At 35.1% G+C, this 18,274-nt stretch overlaps 1 protein-coding gene across 4 annotated transcripts in view; it reads left to right on the top strand.

Annotated features, from left to right (window-relative positions):
• The window catches only part of LOC145977542 (neural cell adhesion molecule 1), a 249,793-nt gene that overhangs the window by 12,282 nt on the left and 219,237 nt on the right, over positions 1–18,274 (top strand). The gene's annotated exons all lie outside the window — the stretch shown is intronic.

Raw genomic sequence — 18,274 nt, forward strand, 5'->3', positions numbered from 1 at the left:
ATAAATGCGTCCTTTTTGAATAGAATCCGCTCTAATGAAAACACGCTCAATTCGAAATCAGTTTTCGCAAGAGCGATGAAAAAAAGGTCACGTCACAAATTTTCGATAAAGCAGCAAACCGGTGTCTGCGATAATACATTCTTGAAGAGCTCTCTCCTTGCGGTAATCTCTTGCAACTAAGTAATGGATGTTACGCTGATAAAGTCCTCGCGCTTGCAAACCCCGAGTAATCGCATCGTCCTTTTACGACTAGTTCTAACATTCTCAAATTATACACACCTAAATGATGGATGGTTTCCCTTAGCCCTTCTGGCCGCATTCACTCATGTCGCCATCTTTGAAGCGCCGGTACTTTACATGGACAGATGTACACACTTGCGAATTATTTATTATATCGTATCTCGTAACGTTTGGTAGCTTATGCTGTTTTAATGAAATGTTAATATAATGAAATGATGGTCTACACCTAGCTCTTATATTTTTTAAGAATAGTGATTCATATCAAATGATCGTTACTGGAAAAACCATTAGATAATAATAAATTATTATTTAACGAAATAAATAATTACAGAAAACATGTAACAATAAGTATAAAAATAAAATCTAATTCAGTTATATATCTCAAATATTAATAGAAATAAATAAATATAAATTTAAATAAATAAAAATAAATAAATAAATATAAATTTAAATTAATAAATATAATTTAAATTAATAAATAAAAATATAATATAATAAATTTAAATATAAATTAATAAATATTAATAAATATAATAATAATAAATATAAATTGAAGTATAACACTTTTTATAATTTATAATAATCGAGAAGTCGAATTTGACATGCTTCTTATACATAAATATTGATTAGATACACGACATTTCTTAGCAATCTTGCCTCTATTTTATTAATATAATTGGTGATTAAATTCTTTAGTTAGTAGATTGCGATTATCTAATAAATGTGTTTAATTTTCGATCGTTAAAAGATACGAATGCAATCGAGCATTAAGTATTGCTACAATAAAAACTGTATTTAATACGGATTCAAAAACGCGAAACATCATCGAAACTGTGTCACAGTTTTCCATATATCTGGTCTCGAGGGTGGAAATAAAAATGTATATTGCAGAATGAATGACAATTATCGTGGCAGATTGATGGAACGAAAAAAGCGCAATGAAAAAACGTGTATGATACTAAAGAAAATATTAAAAAAGGAACTCGACTACTTGATTGGAGCTATAAATATTGATCCTGATCACGAATTGCTAATGTACCGTGACAAATTAAAAGAACGTGATAAAATTTAGTTCAACGAGAAGTCATACTGAACATATTTATAACCCGCGAGAATTATTTATAACATTTTCAATCGAAAGCAGGTACGTCGATAAAGTGTCGAAATAATTCGTCATTCAAAATTTACGTTTGACATGACACGTTTAACGTGAATGATTTTGTCACGATGACCGAGTAAAGTGACACGATGTTTGATTACGAAAGAAAGAAATATACTTGCCGTACACATTTTCGCCTCGTGCAATAAGTATAACGGATCGTTCGGTTCTGTGTTAAGCGAACGAGATGATGTCGCGAAATGCGCGCGGTAAAAGAATGCGGCGCATTACTCATCGTTGTTTTTGCGTGCAGTCCGCGAAAGGAACCGCATCGTCGGTCGGGAGCGTAATTTTTCACATCCCGAGACGCGACGATTAATCCTTGGCGATGCGTTACGAGGAGGACGCCAGGGCGCGATTTATAATCAGCTTTTCGCATCTGCCGCGTAGACATTAAAGTCGCGTTTCTTGCACACCGATGCGAAACTGAATTAAGTCCTTAAGACCCGAATTAACGGGGGATACGAAATACGTTGATGTCACGAGCACGTACGTATCGTACGCACGCATGCACGCAAGGACGCAAGTATCCGTCGTGTAGAGAAACGCGTACACGACGTCGGCGTTAAAACGTTAGAATTAACATAGCTCTGGCGTTTGTGCTACAATGGAATTAATTCCCGAGGATTTGGGGCACGACTAACGAGTTTATACTAAGATCGTGGAATAACAGAACCCTGTCACCGTTAAAGACATTGTCATATGCTCGGCATTTCCACCCGTAACTTTCTCGCTTCAATGTTTCTTACATTTTCGTCGCCAACAATACGATGATCGAAAAGTATGCGTAATCGTAAAAAATATTTCCGGCCGAGCAGCTTTTATTCTAGTTAAAAATATCTATGATGATACGTGTTTTTGAATAATTAATTTTAATTAATAGATGAGAATGTTATCGATTCAAGTCTCAGTATTTCTACATGCGTGCTAATTATTTTCTAAGTATTTAAAAACAAGATTATTCATTTGGACTTGGATCTAATTTTTAAGTCCTTATAATATTATTTATATAAAAGAAAACATTTATGTTTTTTTAATATAATTTTAATAAATTATTTAGTTGAAAATATACAACTTTGAAAATTGCATATTAAAGCTCATTTTTTAATTACTTTAATTACATTAATTTCATAAAAGAAATTTGATATTAATTAATATTAAAAATACTCTGGTAAATAATACTTTTATTAAAATATAAGTTGATAATATTTTAACGGTAATCAATTTTGCTTCAGTTTTTCTCTCAAAATTGTATAGTCTCGGTATAATAAAATATATAAAATACATTTATTTCAGTGATATATAAATTTAACTACAGAGTTTTCTTCCGTGCACATATTTATCTTCGAGTTCATAAAATTCAAAACTATTCTCTTTTGTTTAGCTTTTAATCATCTTTTTATAATAATTTTATCTTTTTATTTAAAGCAAGATAAACATGAATGATCAGTAAGTCGAAAGGATATCTAGATGGATATCTTAATAGATTTATATTAATATTAATTTAAAATACAATATTTCATAACTCTAAACTCGTTAAGAATAATCGAATTTAATACACGGAAATCTCAAATGGAGAAAATCTCGTGCCAATATTAATATCAAATTGTTCAAACTTCCACAATTTAATCGAGAGCGCTACCGGTGAAAAATTTATAAAAAAGAAAATCGAAAATGAAAAGATTAAATTCCAGTTATTAAATCAGCCGATGAACATTATTCAGTTTAATCGGTGAACGAGTCATTAAGAAACTATATACATATATATATGAAAGAAATTAACGTTTTTGACATAAATAAATTTTTTAATCATATATTTAATTTTCTTTTTTTTCTTGTTTTTTTATTCTTTTTCTATTATAATTTACAATAATTAATTAAACATTAAAGTAAAGCGCTTTAGTAATGGTTTACGTGAAAATATATTATTTAAAATTAAGGAGAAAGAGAAAGAATGTTTTGATAGTTATAATTAATAAAAGCACAATCGTGCAATTAAAATTTAGATAAAATGGATTATTTTGTAGAAGCTGTTGATTTTTGATTCTTTATATCTTACTTTAATCGAGTTAATTGTGGAGCTTAAAGAGCCAATTTTTATATACAACAATTCAGTTTTTGTTTTTGGAACGTTTGAGATTCAAAATAATTTGCTGCTCCTGATACACTGACATTTTATGCCTGTACGAGCTTTACCGGAAATGCATCAGGCAAACTCAAAGGCCCGATTAATTACTGAACCAAACGGCCTGAATCGATCGTCCATTGACGGCGTGATAAAGGTCCTCGACAGCTTCCCTTTATATGACGTATGTATGTTATTCGACGCATTAAAGTACTCTTCTGCGTTCACCTCTAATTTTGTCGAAAAATGATGAAGCGCTTACCGAATAATTCTTCTACGCTCTTATCAATTCGTTGATTTTGTACGTACAAGTTGAAACTCAATTTAGTTTTATTCCCACGCAATTTATTTTTATATTTCACTTACTGTTGTATAAAAACAAAAAACGATTTAGAAAAACGCGAACAATTTGCTGTAGTCGATTTTTGAATCGGAGCATTGAGTCCCTTGATAGACGCGCAAAATTGCAGTACTTATCAAGAAGAAAGTGAGACATAGTTGTGCAAGCTCTTTTTTCTTCCCGCTTCGTTGCCGGTGTTCTCCCGGGGGTAAATGCCGATGCGGTTCCCCATCGCTATTTTACTCTGTCGGCGTTCGGAGAATGGAGTTTTTTAATCTGCTTTTATTGCCTTGTAACTGGCCGTGACTCCTAAAGCCGTGCGCCGCAACCTAAACGCATTCTTCGTTTCCGATTTTCTTGCTCCGTAGATTTAGCTCGCCCGATTTGTTGCTGTTCTGCCTTTTCTCTTTTTCTCTTATCGATTCGTACTTTGCACAAGTACGATTGATCGAAGGTATCGTCGAAAAATCACTTTGTATATTAACGACGAGATAAGAGAACGTGACAGATTTATTAATCCTTTATATACTATTATAATAGTATATATCTTTTTTATATCTAATTACGAGCTATAAGACTTCAATATTTACACGTTAAAGACTTTCCGCAAGCATAATTTATCATGTTATAACACGTTAATCTTATACATAATTGAATCAATGTTAATAGAAACATATTGTCGAGGATCATGTGATATATATCTTCTTTCCAATGTCAAATTGTCACTTTTATTCTTGTTTCTTTTTTAATTTTTTGATAATTTCTTTTTCCGGTTCAATAGTTAATGATAAATTACAAAGTTAGATTTTAATAATTACGTCCGTGAGATTTGATTAATATATTTTTATTTTGATTCACTTTTGATTCTCGATATATGTTAATAACTAAATTTATTCAGCTGTTTCCAGAGAGAAACGTCCAATATTTCTGATATTAATTACGATACAAATGTGTCCAATAATTGCCTGTGCATGCTGCCGACCACGCAATGGTGCGCGGATTTAAAGTCGAAACCGCTTAAAGACAGGTGTTTAATCGAACGATTAAACAGCCCCACAAATCCCAAACTAATTGTGTAGGCATTGTATCGAAATACTCTGCGCCAATTATTAGATTGTCGCCTATACATGCCATAATTTTGCAATTTTCTGAGAAATAATCTCCGTGTTTTTATGTTTATTTTTATTTTATAATAAAAAATCGACGCTAATAATTGTCATGATATAAAATGGAAAAAATTAATTTATTGTTGGCGGTATTAATATATTACATTTTGCCGGCGCAAATTCGTGCATTTTTTGTATCTCTTATTTTTACTATCTTATTAATGATTATCCCAAAAGTACGAGTTCTGTGACGCGTGTCGAGTTTATCTAAATGTAAGATACGATCTCTGAAAGGCGAGCGCACTTTTACGGCTACTTTGACGGCAATAGAATAAAAAAAAGGAAAAAATTGCGCATTTTTTCATCAATTAATTTACCTTTCCGAATCGAGCAGTCCGAATTCAATTTCGATCTAATTATAGGGAAAACCGATCTTTCCGCACCTCGTCGACGGCGAGGTCGGCAATCGGCACTCGTTCCCGCTCTGGGCAGAGCTCATTTGGATCTAATGGCCACGCGAGGCTTTACTTTCGCACCTAAAATTAGCTTGAACTCGAACAGGCGCATTAACGGCGTCTCTCGCGACATAATAGGCACTGGTTCTAGGAGGGCGAACAGATAAGATTGATGGATGGCACTTGCTAATGCCCTAATCTGATCCGTAAGATTGTTTACCTGTCGTCTCGAATCTGGGGCTTTCAATTAGCTTCGAATACGATACGCGTAACCGCGATGGCATCGGATGCTCGATTACGTAATGCAATCTAGGTTGTGAATATCGCGCGAAATAAGAAGAAGGAGGCTATCGCTTTTATTTTAAGATGCTATGAAATGCATCAAACGATATATAAATAGCAACGCTCCAGTTATTCCGTTTCCATTGTAAGGCAAAAATATTTCTGCGCATCTCGCATATAGATAAATTGTCTATATTCCAGCTAGGAATGCAGCTGAATCAAAGGAAAATTCAAATGGAATGTTTGATGTCTTATTTATTATGCCAGTAATACAGGTAATTTATCTTTGTATTCGCGTATTTCAAGATACATAATTGCGAGAGAAAAAAATGAAAGGAACAGAGATACAAAGGCCATAAAAACGCGAGAGGTGCAAGTCGTAATAGCATCACGCCCGGTAGCAGTTGACAATTAATTAACGAGCAATCTGTTATTAATACGACAGCTGTGAATACGGACAGCCGTGTATTATAGACTTAATCAATCACGTACACCTTGCTTCCGCACAATGGACCCTTGTCGCGGTACCTAGTGTGACAATAACCCGCGCCATTACATCATAATTTGAGCACAATGAATGTTAACACATTGCTGTACGTGCATCATACGTGTGCATAATGTCGCACGAGAAACAGAGTCGCTTTTATACGAAATCATTCACGTTCACGTATTATATATTATGTATAGCACGTTTAAATTATGCAACAACGTGACAGATCACGTGCAGCGCGTATCTAAACTCGATGTCTGGATTCTTGTGCCAATTTCAATAATAGATCTTTCGATTTATTTTTGTAAAGATTCAAATATTTCGATTAAGAAAATCAATATAAAAGCAACGAGCGATGATTTTAATATATTTTAAGATCAAAGTTAAGATTGGCTCCCTTAAATAATTAATCGAAATAATTAACGAATGAAATTGTTAGCTTCCCTCTGAATATTCATACGTTTCTACGCTTCGTTTAATTTCATTACATGGTAGTTATATAATATATATCTACACGTACGCGTTGAAAATTCCACGTACGTATACGGCGCCCCGTGATACGCGCTTTCGCACCGAATAAGATTCGTCGTGCCGATTGCGTCGGCAAATATTTGATGTTGCGGCGACGCGAAATCCGGCGATTTGTGCGCCGACACACCCTGGCGCCTTACACGTTGTTTGCATTAACTGATGAAAATAAAGTAGCGGCGCGGTCGGTGATACTTGTGCGGCTAATGGCACACGCGCATCTCGTATACAGCTGAATAAACGAGGCCTGATTTCCCTCTATAGCGATGGCATATGTTATCGATCCGTCGCTCGCTCTAGTATTTGTAGAAAGGAGAGATTTCGCGAAAGACCGCGATCAAAACGAAAGATATAGAAAACTAGAAACTATAGAAAACGGCTGGATTGCTCGAGTTGCAATTTGGTGGATGTTTATAACAAGTATGACATTTACGAATTTTTTTATGATAAAATAAAAACGTAAAAGAGAGCTTGATATTTGAAAAAGAATTTTGTTCTATTTTTTTTATCGTGGTTAGACTATTTCGGAAAACGTTCATCTAGCAAGGATTACCCCGTATGTGTCTGGTTTACTGCTATAACGCGAAAATGTTGAAGACTAACGTGTAGGAAGTGTGCCTGAAACCAGTAAAGGGCGAAAGATTTTGGGATAACGGAGATGGTTTCGGTCGAACCATTCTACTATCTTCTTGTTAGGTTTGTTAGAAAGGAAGAAGATATGAGAGAGGCGTGGTGGACTACCCTTGGGACTCCAGAAGCTAGGCAAGAACTATCTTTGACTTCTCTCTCCTATTATCCCGCAACGATCATGCAAGAAAATGCTATGATTTTTTGCGATATCTAGTATATGCAAAGATTATGTATATGTGACGTAAAATTTGCACTATTCTACCACGTATGAAAAGAGAGAGATTTCCTGCTTCTTTCTCTTTGATAAATATCATTTTATGCATATGTGATATTTTATAATTATTATTTTAATTGAAAAATATATAGTCAAAATAACATTTATCATTATATATTTTTATGTTTCGTGTTTATTATATATAATTATTAAAAAATTAAAGGAGAATTTAAAAACTAAATTTATACATCAAACTTATTTTGATCAAAGAGCAAAATGCTTGTATAAGAATTAATGAAATTTGGAAACAGTTAGTCGATTAGCAGGTTAATTTTCCTACATTTGCATATAATTAACTGGTAAGTTTGCAAGCATTTAGAATGACACGAATCATTCTCGATTGATACGAGAATGTCAAAAGAAATATCCGGTAGCTGATGCTGAGAATATTTCCACACTACTCGTGCTGGTATTTCCGGGATATTGGATTTCTTCTATCTGACATAAATAGCGTGAAATAAATGTCATATGTAAACTTATCCGAAAATGTATTTCGACGTGATATTTGACTTGCGATAGATCGATCGAGGTCGTCTCGCGCCTTCTCTATTCTTTTTCGGATTCTCGTTCGCCTTGTGTTCTTTCGCTTTTACATCGCCGATATCTGCATCCTCGTCAAAATCAAACTCCCGATCTATTCCACTGTTTTTCTCCGGTGCTCTGATCTCTTGCTAGGTTTTTATTACGTTGCAAAGTTAGCTTTAATTGGGTCGACATCGATCGCTGTAATGAGAAAAGTTGTTGGGGCTACTCCTATGGGCGTCAACTACGTCCATGATATATATATATATATATATATATATATATATATATATATATATATATAATATTGCAGCTTCCTTTTTCTTCTTTTTATTATGATAAATTCTTTGATCCCTCTTTTCAGCAATAGCTTTATCAACGCATTGCACCGAGACGACTACTTGCTTTTGATAAAACGAATCTTCTAAAAAATAAAAGTATCAGTTTTGCTTTTAATAAAACTAATCTCTCTATTTTATGATTATGATACAACTTTAAAGCATTCTTTGCAGAAAGCTTCTTTTCAGTGTAATATACACATAGCGAAGTTGAAAATATGATATAATATATTGCATATTTAAATATATTTTAATATATTTGACATTATGAGAAACAGAAAATAATTTCGTACATAATTAAGTAATCCATTAATCAATCCTATCAAAAAGGAATTTGATTTTTGTGTTATTTCGCCTTTCAATAGTATTGATTTTTGTTCGAAACTGTATTTTTGATATACATATATGTCATTTTAAAACGGTAAATAAGGATTATAAAATATAATATTTTAAAAAATGTCAGCTTCATTTGATGTAAGAGAATTAATCAATATGTTTTTCTATCGTGACATGTATATCAATATGAGTAACACGTTAACTTTTACAAAAAAAACTCTGAATCCTGCTCGTATGTTCTGTAAGCTCTAGAGTTTATATACACACTCACATATATATAAAATAAGTTATAAATAAAAATATCTCTATTTTAGACGTCATAATGCGAAACTTAATACATTAATAGTATATGTGATTGATTGGGTATTTGATTTATCTCACACATAATCACGCAAAAATCAATTATTAATTTAATCTATTATTTAAAAAATAAATTGTAATGCATTATAAATTTGCAGTGTAACATTAACATCTATCTGATAATGTACTGGTATGGATATGCATTATACTTTTTCTATATATGTCAAATTTATGCTATATAATATGTATTTATGCACATATTTTATAATATATTATAGCGGTTTCTCGTTCTATCTATCTAGTTTCTCTCGTTTTGATTCATTTTCGTTTATATAATTAGAGTTACGTTCGGGATATGCTATTTATTCAGCAGTGTGGCTTTAACGATTACGTTGCAAGTAGCAGAAACAATGATCGCGCGACGGGACAAAGTACGACGGGTTGTTGAGCACATTTTAATTGCGTAACAAGTCTTTCCAATTGCCGTGTAATTTTAATTTGTGTAACGAGGATAATGATCATTAAGCTGGCGCGCGCGCAGGGCTTGAAATGTGGCCCCGCAGAACGAGAAGGGTACGCGCCGGAAGGGAAGGAAGGGCCGGGCGAAATAACGTAGGAGAGAGAAAAGATATAGTAGAATGAGGTAAAGAAGTTTATGCGACTTTGAGCGCGATTGTTAAGCGAGCGAGAAATTAACGAGGAGCGCGCGGAGACCCAAGGCAGTACAGTCGTCCAACAGAACGTGCGAGAGATAAAGAAAAAGAAGTTATATTTTTTTTTATCGACGTTAAAGTTCGAGCTTGTTTGTTACTTTCCCCCTTCCTAACTTGAGGCAAAATTCTTGCTAATATTATAAATCACATACATCGAAATCTCCATCGTTAACATTCTAGGACACAAGATGCTAATGATCGCAAAAGCATATTACTCGACGCGGAAAGGAAGTCCGTTTGCGCGAGGAAAGGAACGAGCTAGACACGCGGAAAGTAGAGGAAAGAGTCGCTGTGAAGGCTGGGAAAATGGGCGAGAAAGGGACTTTACCGCGTCTTTGCGGCAAAATCCGTCCTCCCTTTTCACGCCTCTTTTTCTCTCGCCATCCTTCCCTTGCTCCTCTTACAGAAACCTGCCGCATCCTCGCAAAAGCTTTCGTCGGATGAAGACGCTTCTCTTTATGCGGCACGTGCAAGCTTGCCGCGGATTTTCCGGAAAAGGGACCGCGCAAGAGATAGGATGCTTTAGGATCCGCGCGATGCGTGCACGCGCTCCGTCTTGCGTGTGAATGTATATATACATACATATGTAGTTCAATACTCGCTACTTTGTGCGAGTTTCGTGGCAGTGAATAACTCGAGGCGTAAATAAGTAAGAGGTTTTAATATCTAGTTCACTGTGAATCGAGACCATCGTCGTCGATTCCCTCGTCATCCCTTGCTATTACATTAATTAGCTTTGATTCTTAAAGCATTTCAGCGGTGCAGGCTTTCAATGCAGTTGGCAACATATGTTTGAAATGAAATATATATTCGTCCTGAGGAGTTTATCGATTTTTATCGCAAAGTTGAAATGATGTGTGCTGAGGACTTTGATTATTTTTAGATTCTACATTAAATTAATCATAATTAGACGTCAGTCTTCAAAATGTTAATTAGAGACAAATCTTCTTCCAATATTCTTTCATCAAATAATCTTCTTTCATTTTTTAAATAATTATTGATCTCTTTTATATATGATTGTTACTCCGATTTGAAGATATCTCTCTTGTCCTCTTTTACAATTATAAGAGATACATAAGTATATAGAAGCTTCAACACATATTGAGAGCTATCGAAGCAGACTATTCAAACGGTAATGGTACAGAGCCGGTATTCGCATATTGTGCGAGTTTTTATAGCCGATCGATTTTATCGCGAAGCAAAGCAACTAGTTCGCGACGAGAGGAACGAAAAATTCTGCCGATTGCGAACTAACAGGGAGATTCTCTCTGTCTGTGCTCGCTGCCCCCTTCGTCTCGTATTTTCGGTAGCCATCCTACCGTGAAGCAGTGATACGCGATGGAGGAGCAGCGAGCGAGGAAGGAGACGGAAGCAGGAGGAGAGTGGTGCAACGCGCGCGAGGGAGGAAAAGAGACGGGGCGCCCTTTTTTCCTCGTTATTCCCTCAAACGTTCCCAGCTGCACCATTGCTCCCGAACAGGTTTTTCCATCGCGATCGAACGTGTGTGTTCTGCGTTCGTGGAGGGTATAGGATCCGATCCCGGAAATTTCCCGCGGATTCTCCGTGTACGGCGAGTTCAACGTCCGCATTCTTAAATCGTTCTTACCTTGATCCCGCTACTGAAAACGCTTTTTGCTCCTACTCGCGTTTTGTTCGACTCTTATCGATGCACCGAAATTACAATCCTGTTGCGTCAATGGAGAGAATCGTTTTCTTCTTATGATGGCTTTAACCAGTACGTATCACAAAAGATCCACACGGTACATTAATCTTCTCGTGCGTTTCTCGGATTATCCGCAGTTGAACTTCCCTCGAAGGTATATGGATAATCCATGTAATATTAATCCGCTGCCGCGATTCGGTACTCAATACTCTCGGCAGTTTCACGGTGTCTTGAGAAGTACACCATGTGCCAAGCAAGGAGAACTTTCGCTGTTATGGTTTACGATAATCTTTAACGATGACTTCGCGCGTTAAGCCGTCGATGAAAGCCTTCAGTGCTGAACCAATCATCGATCGCAGCGACTCGACCGAACATCCCGGTTTTCCATTGAACTAACGGCGGATGTGCAAAAAAAAAAACAAGAAAGCAGAAAAAAAGAGCACAAGCCTGATGAAACTTTACGAGATAGGGACGCAGAAAATCCGCACCCACGCATGTCCCCTCGCTTCAACCGCCCTTCTCCCCCGATCGTCTGAACGTTTGCCACCCCCGCGTTCAATCGAACGGTAACTCGGTACGACACTGTTTCGTTTTCAATTTTCCGGCTTTTAATACGCGCGACCGTCCTCGAAGCGTTGCAGCTCGATGCAGCAGCAACAGTAGCAGCAACGATACAACGGACGAACGAGCAGGGCGCCGCACTGGCAACGTTCGCGGCCATAAATACGGGGCTTATACCCGCGGCCGGAATTAATAGCCGGTGAGATACGCGAACGGTTATTACCATAATGACCGCGGCGTAATTCGGATCGCGAATACGTATATAGGAAATGCGCGGCAAAAGTCGTTCGATTTTTGTCGACGGCTCGTTGGACGACATTCCTCGCTCGTGTGCTCGCCAATATGTCAGCCGATCGGGAAATGTTTCCGCCGCGAAAAATAATTTGCGGTTACAACGCGTCGCTTGATCGGCTGTTTGCGATATCGCGTCCGGATTATTACAGCTTAACGTTTGGCAAAATGAGAGCTTTTGCGGACGCAATAAATTTATCATAATCGCACGTTTGTGGTGTGTCGTACATTTTGCGCTCGGTCGGAAATAATTGTATTCACGGAAATGAAAATCTTCCTCCTCTCAGTTTCATTATCAATGATTCTTTTGTTTGGGTTTCGTTAGTTCGGGGGGCAAAGCAGTCTTTCACCCAACACTGGTTTTAATTGCAAATGCGAGGGAAACGTGCGTTTTACTTTTCTAATGTTTTCTCGATGGAAATTTGATTCTGGAAGAATCATCGGAAATAGGAAGGCGCAAGCAGGAAATGTCATCCGCGAAATAATTTATGACACACACGGGAAATCGCTTTATATGTATAATTCACAAGGAGATGAATTTCGGCCGAAGAGAATAATTAGCCCGTATCGTGATTTATGCGATTGCGTTAGCATGGCAATAAGAGCGCATGGGTATCGCTGCAATTATCGTATACCCGGAGATAATCAAACTGTAATCCAACGCCGCAATAAATCAGTTAGAATAAAAATATTCCCTTTATTTCGCGTACATCGTGACTATTCTCGCGTTGCAAATTAGTTCGGTTTTTAATTCTTCGCTGTACAACATCTGGTACATCCGAAATGTAATAAGACATGATTATCGCGTGCGATCGTTTCCGTAAGTTTCCGAAGAAGTAGCAGGTTCTCTTCCTAATTTATCATTATAATTTGATTTTATCATGTAATTTTTTGATGAGAAGATGAGAAAAGATGAAAAAAAGAATGAAGAACGTGAAAATTAATTATAACAACTTAAAAATTGATTAAAATATGTATAAATTTATATGCTTCATTATTTTATCAAATAACATGAATATTATTTTTCGTTTTGCGACATGAACATAAGTATTTCATATTTGTTATTATTTTACATTAACATAAGTAAAGATATTTTATTTGCTCGTGGAATTTTATTGTACGTACGATATTATAAACAGATTTGCGGAACCTCGATCAGTCTGTTTACCATGAAGTAATAAATGCAAAGTTATGGACGGTCTAATTATGGATAGAAGTTCCAAAGCGGAGTTATTCTAATCGGGGTCTCTCAACTATCGCATCTAGCTATGATGGACTTTTGCATCGTTTCGTATCCGGGGAATATATTAATTACTGCCTTCTCTGTCGGGATGTCGCGTTTGATATCCTAAAGTTTTCGTCGCTGATTGCGAGGTACATGCCTCGTATTCGTTCAATATTTTACCTATTGAGTGTAATTTTCTATTTTTTTACGAATGCGGTCGCGCATAAAATTCGCCGATCCGCTGTGAATTGCAGAAATACATGTGGAACTTGGCCAAGCGCACCCCAATGTCATCAATGATATGAAATACTGATATCTATTATTAAACGGCGAATGATCGTATGAGCTTTTGTACGGATGCGTACAAAGAACGAGTTGTGCGATTTAATGCGTACAGCTACAAATGCGTAGGAATTTTGCGTGTAACTGTTGAAACTGTCAATGTGTAACGTGGCATGCGCGAATGGCATCAAGCATCGATTACCTCCTGAATAACAGAAATTTCCATTTAGGATTGTGCTGCACAAAAGCCTATACGTATTACGCAACGGTAATTTGCTAATTCGTCTTAACGTGAATTTAATTGCTTTGCATCGCGATCTACGTGGATCATCTCTCTCGTAGAGACATTGATAGATTTCGGTTTCAATTAAAATAAGCGGTCTAGATTATGTATATTAGATATGAAATAAAAATGGAGAATATTTTTACAAAATTTTACTGGACGACAAAATAAGTTTTTCTCTCTCCTGATCAATTTTATGGAAATTTACGCGCGCGTCTGTGTTTAATATTTATTAAATAATTTTCCCGTTTTTCATTTCTGACAAATAATGCAAATCACGGCATCATAAAATTCATCAAACTTTAAAGTATGTCGAAAATTTTATTACTTATTCAAAATTTTATTAAATTCTTTAAATTTTTATAAAGATATATAATTAATATAACGTTATCCTGTTGCACGTAGAAAGACTTCTATCATTCATGAAGCTTTCGAGTTTTACAAAGCGTGACGAGTGTATTTTGGGGGTCATGCGCTTCCTTTATTCAGAAATTCCACCAAAAATCTGCGGTAGCTGTCTCGTCTCTCGTAACTCGTCTCATAGCTCGTCTCTCTGCCAGCTGTGGCCCAATTTAACAGACTGTAACAGGACTCTACACGCTACCGAGCATAAACTACGGCGGCGAGCTAAGTGACAAGTTGTTCGAAGCGCGGTTGTTCGCCATATCGAATTATTGTTGCCAAACGGAATAGGGATACACATCTCGCAGGAATGTGCTTGAAATCCCTACGGCAACGCTATCGCTGTTCCTTGCCAGGAGCGAATTTACATGGAAACTAGTAAAACTTAAATTTCAGGCCCATAACTGTCAAAAAGCTTCTACCGAATATGTTTCTGTTTAAAAGCATTCATCAATTTAAAAAAAAAATTGTTGCAAAAAATACAGCGTGTGTTTCCTTTGTATATGAAAAATATTCTTAAATTAAGTTAATATCTGCTTGCTTACATTTTTCAAGAATCACAAAAGATTATAAACATTAATTTTTGAAAAGCCATCGTACGTTTCTTAGTTCTGAATCGTGCCACTTTTAACATCCCTCACAATCTACAACCAGCTGCAGCCATATTGTTGCAAACAGTTTCGGCTTCGCACCGAAGGTCTTCCCCTTATGTTACTTCCTGTGAGAGTCAGCTATGGCAGAGTACGCTTAGCCAGCTCGGAACGATGCAGTCGAGCGTGATGACTCCCGATACCAGGCGAAAACTAACCGGAACCAATTGATATGCCCTTCGTATCCGGTCACACATATGAATTCTCTTGACTGAATAAGAGAGACTCGCAAGATTCTTCATTTACTGTTGCATCTCGAAGAGATACGCAGCTTGCGATCATTGTCAGATCATTGATATATTTTTAGCATCTTTCCGATAAACCATCAAAATATACGAATATTTTGTAAAAATACAATGCTTTATGGAAAATATTTATGAAATATATGTAGTAGTTACAGCTCTTGAAAATTATTGGCAATGATCTATTGATTGTTTAGCGGTTCATAGGGTTCCGTATACAATTTTGTTTAATTGTACATGTAGGGAAACACGAGAATAAACCGACTGTTTTGCGGTCAGGTTATAGCTTCTGTACACCAGAGGCAACAGTATTACCAGACGTCAGGTTGTCCCACAACAATGAAATAAAATTCCCTTGGGTTATATTTTCACTCATGGTCAAAGCCTTTAGAGGCTAAGCTGAATATTTGGTGTTGTAGAGGAGAGATCTTGGGTGACCGCAAACGGTGCGAAGTAAACCATGTGTGAAAAGGGGTCTTGAATATTGCGTTACGATAAGAGACTATAGGAGGAAGGAATTACGAGAAAGAAAACAAATATGTGTAAGCTATATTCAACACATATTTTTGTTTAAAAATGTATCGATAAAAAAGGATAAAAAAGAGAATAATTATTATTCAAGATAATTATTCTAGATATTATATTATTATTCAAGATAAATGTATTTCAAAGATCTAGTACTATCAAAGTACAAATACAACATCTACAAACGTAGCTAAATTTTCGCGTCAATAATTTATTTGATATAACGTTTCGATTATATGATAATCTGTGTATCTAATTTTTAATTAAGAATCTGAAAAGCTTGAATCAATTTAATAATCACTTTAAAATATTTGATACGTGGAATCAGCGAAAAATTTTCATATGGAATGTTTTTCAATTATTCAAAATCGCAGTTTAACAACTACGATTAATACAATTAACACAATTGTCTCTTAGATAAACTCAAGAATAATTAAATTTACTCCATGATCGTGAAATTGAATTTCAAATATCTTTTACCAGATTTTTCGTTACAATTGGAAAATGGGTCAAAAATCGAAATATAAGCTTAATTATAAAAAGGCAAACGAAAAACATACACGGATAAACGGATTAAATATTTTGAAGCGTATTTACAGCGCAATATAATCGGTTGGTATTTTTGAGATATAAATAAAAAAATTAAATTAGTAATTTTATGTTACATCAAAGAACATTAATTGGCAAAACAATTTGTGAAATATAAATTTCAAAATTTTCAAAAAAAAAGTTAAATTAAATAATAAATAATAAAGTAATAAATGAAAAGTCAAAATGCATTAAGTATTGCATATTTATATTGCAATTAAAAATATATAAAGGAGCAACATTAATTACTACTTTAAAGATAATTTATCATATTTGCTACCATTGTGTATTAAATGTAAATTAAGAGCAATTATAACGAAATATGAAATGCGAAATTATATATATATATATATATTTATATTGCAGTTTAATCTAGAAATTGCAAGAATACTAATGTTCTCTGAAACTTTTCTAATGAAACTTTTATAATTCTTTTCATTAATTTTTTTGCAGTTCATATTAAAGAATCTTTTTTATGATAATAACTCTCTGTATCTCTTGTTTTATAATTCTAAATTAAACATTCTAATTAGATAGTTTTAAATATAAAATTAAGAAGCGCTTCAATATTATTGATTCATACACACATATATTCTAGTTTTAATGATAGATTTATATATAGATACTTTATTAAATATACATTAACAGTGAATATATTTATAAGCAAATTTTAATTCGAGATTACCATTTTAAACGAATAAAGATTTTATATTAATATCTTTTCAAATAATGATTAATTTTGCTATATATTTAATTTTGAAATTTTTTATTTTTTTATGATATTTTTGGCTTTTCGAGTTGACTGAATAATCAATGATTTTATTGAGAACAATTAAAAAATTTATACGCTTAAAAAATTTAATTGAGGATGGAATAATAATCGATTATTATTAATAATTGATACATATTACAATTTTTTTCTTTTATTTAACGATTTTATTTAACGACATTTATAATCAATAATATAATTATTTTACACACAATACCGTTTTTATGTGTCGCGTCATGAAAGCAGTTTTTCTATACGTAAACGAATAAAATCTATACTTGAAGTTCTAAATCACGCAAGAATCTCACATAGTTTTGTTAATATTTATCATTTAATATTATACAATTTAAATTTATTAAAATATTTCATATTACACGAGACAAAAATGATCATTTTTCACTGGAATTGCTTTCAACGAGATTCATAAAATTTTTAGATTCGAAATCAACGTTGTTGTCTTCGCATCCGGTGTAAAATCGCGATTATCAAATCGCTCGCGCGATTTTCTCAAGCTGTGAAAAATCCATCGCTTAGGTGCGCCTGCTGTTTCGCATTGCCATTCTCTCACTCTGTTGATTCTCTTTCCCTCCTCCACTTGTGCATCCCTATGGGAGGGTTAAATATCGATCTACGCGGTGCCGCGTCCCCGATTCTTTGCTGACTGGATCGGAACGAGCCTAACAGCATCTCAAACAATGTATCCCAGGTGTCAGAGGCTCGGCGCTCCGGTTTGCCTAGTATATATGGAAGTATCGATTGTCGCACTCGCTCTCTCGACCCCGGCTGTAACCTCGGCGTTGTCACGTCACGGGCGGGTTTGACGGGTCGAGATGGTATATTCTCGTTAGTGTCGTAAAACAAACGTTTCCCCGAGACGACTGGGTCACTGAAGAAGGGTGGAGAAGATGTTGATATTAGCGTGTTGGCATGGCACCGTTAATTCCGTCCTTTCAGG

This window comes from Camponotus vicinus, unplaced genomic scaffold (genome assembly GCF_025532165.1).
Source record: "Camponotus vicinus isolate PSW18456_S1 unplaced genomic scaffold, iyCamVici1.0 SCAF_9, whole genome shotgun sequence".
Lineage (NCBI taxonomy): Eukaryota > Metazoa > Arthropoda > Insecta > Hymenoptera > Formicidae > Camponotus > Camponotus vicinus.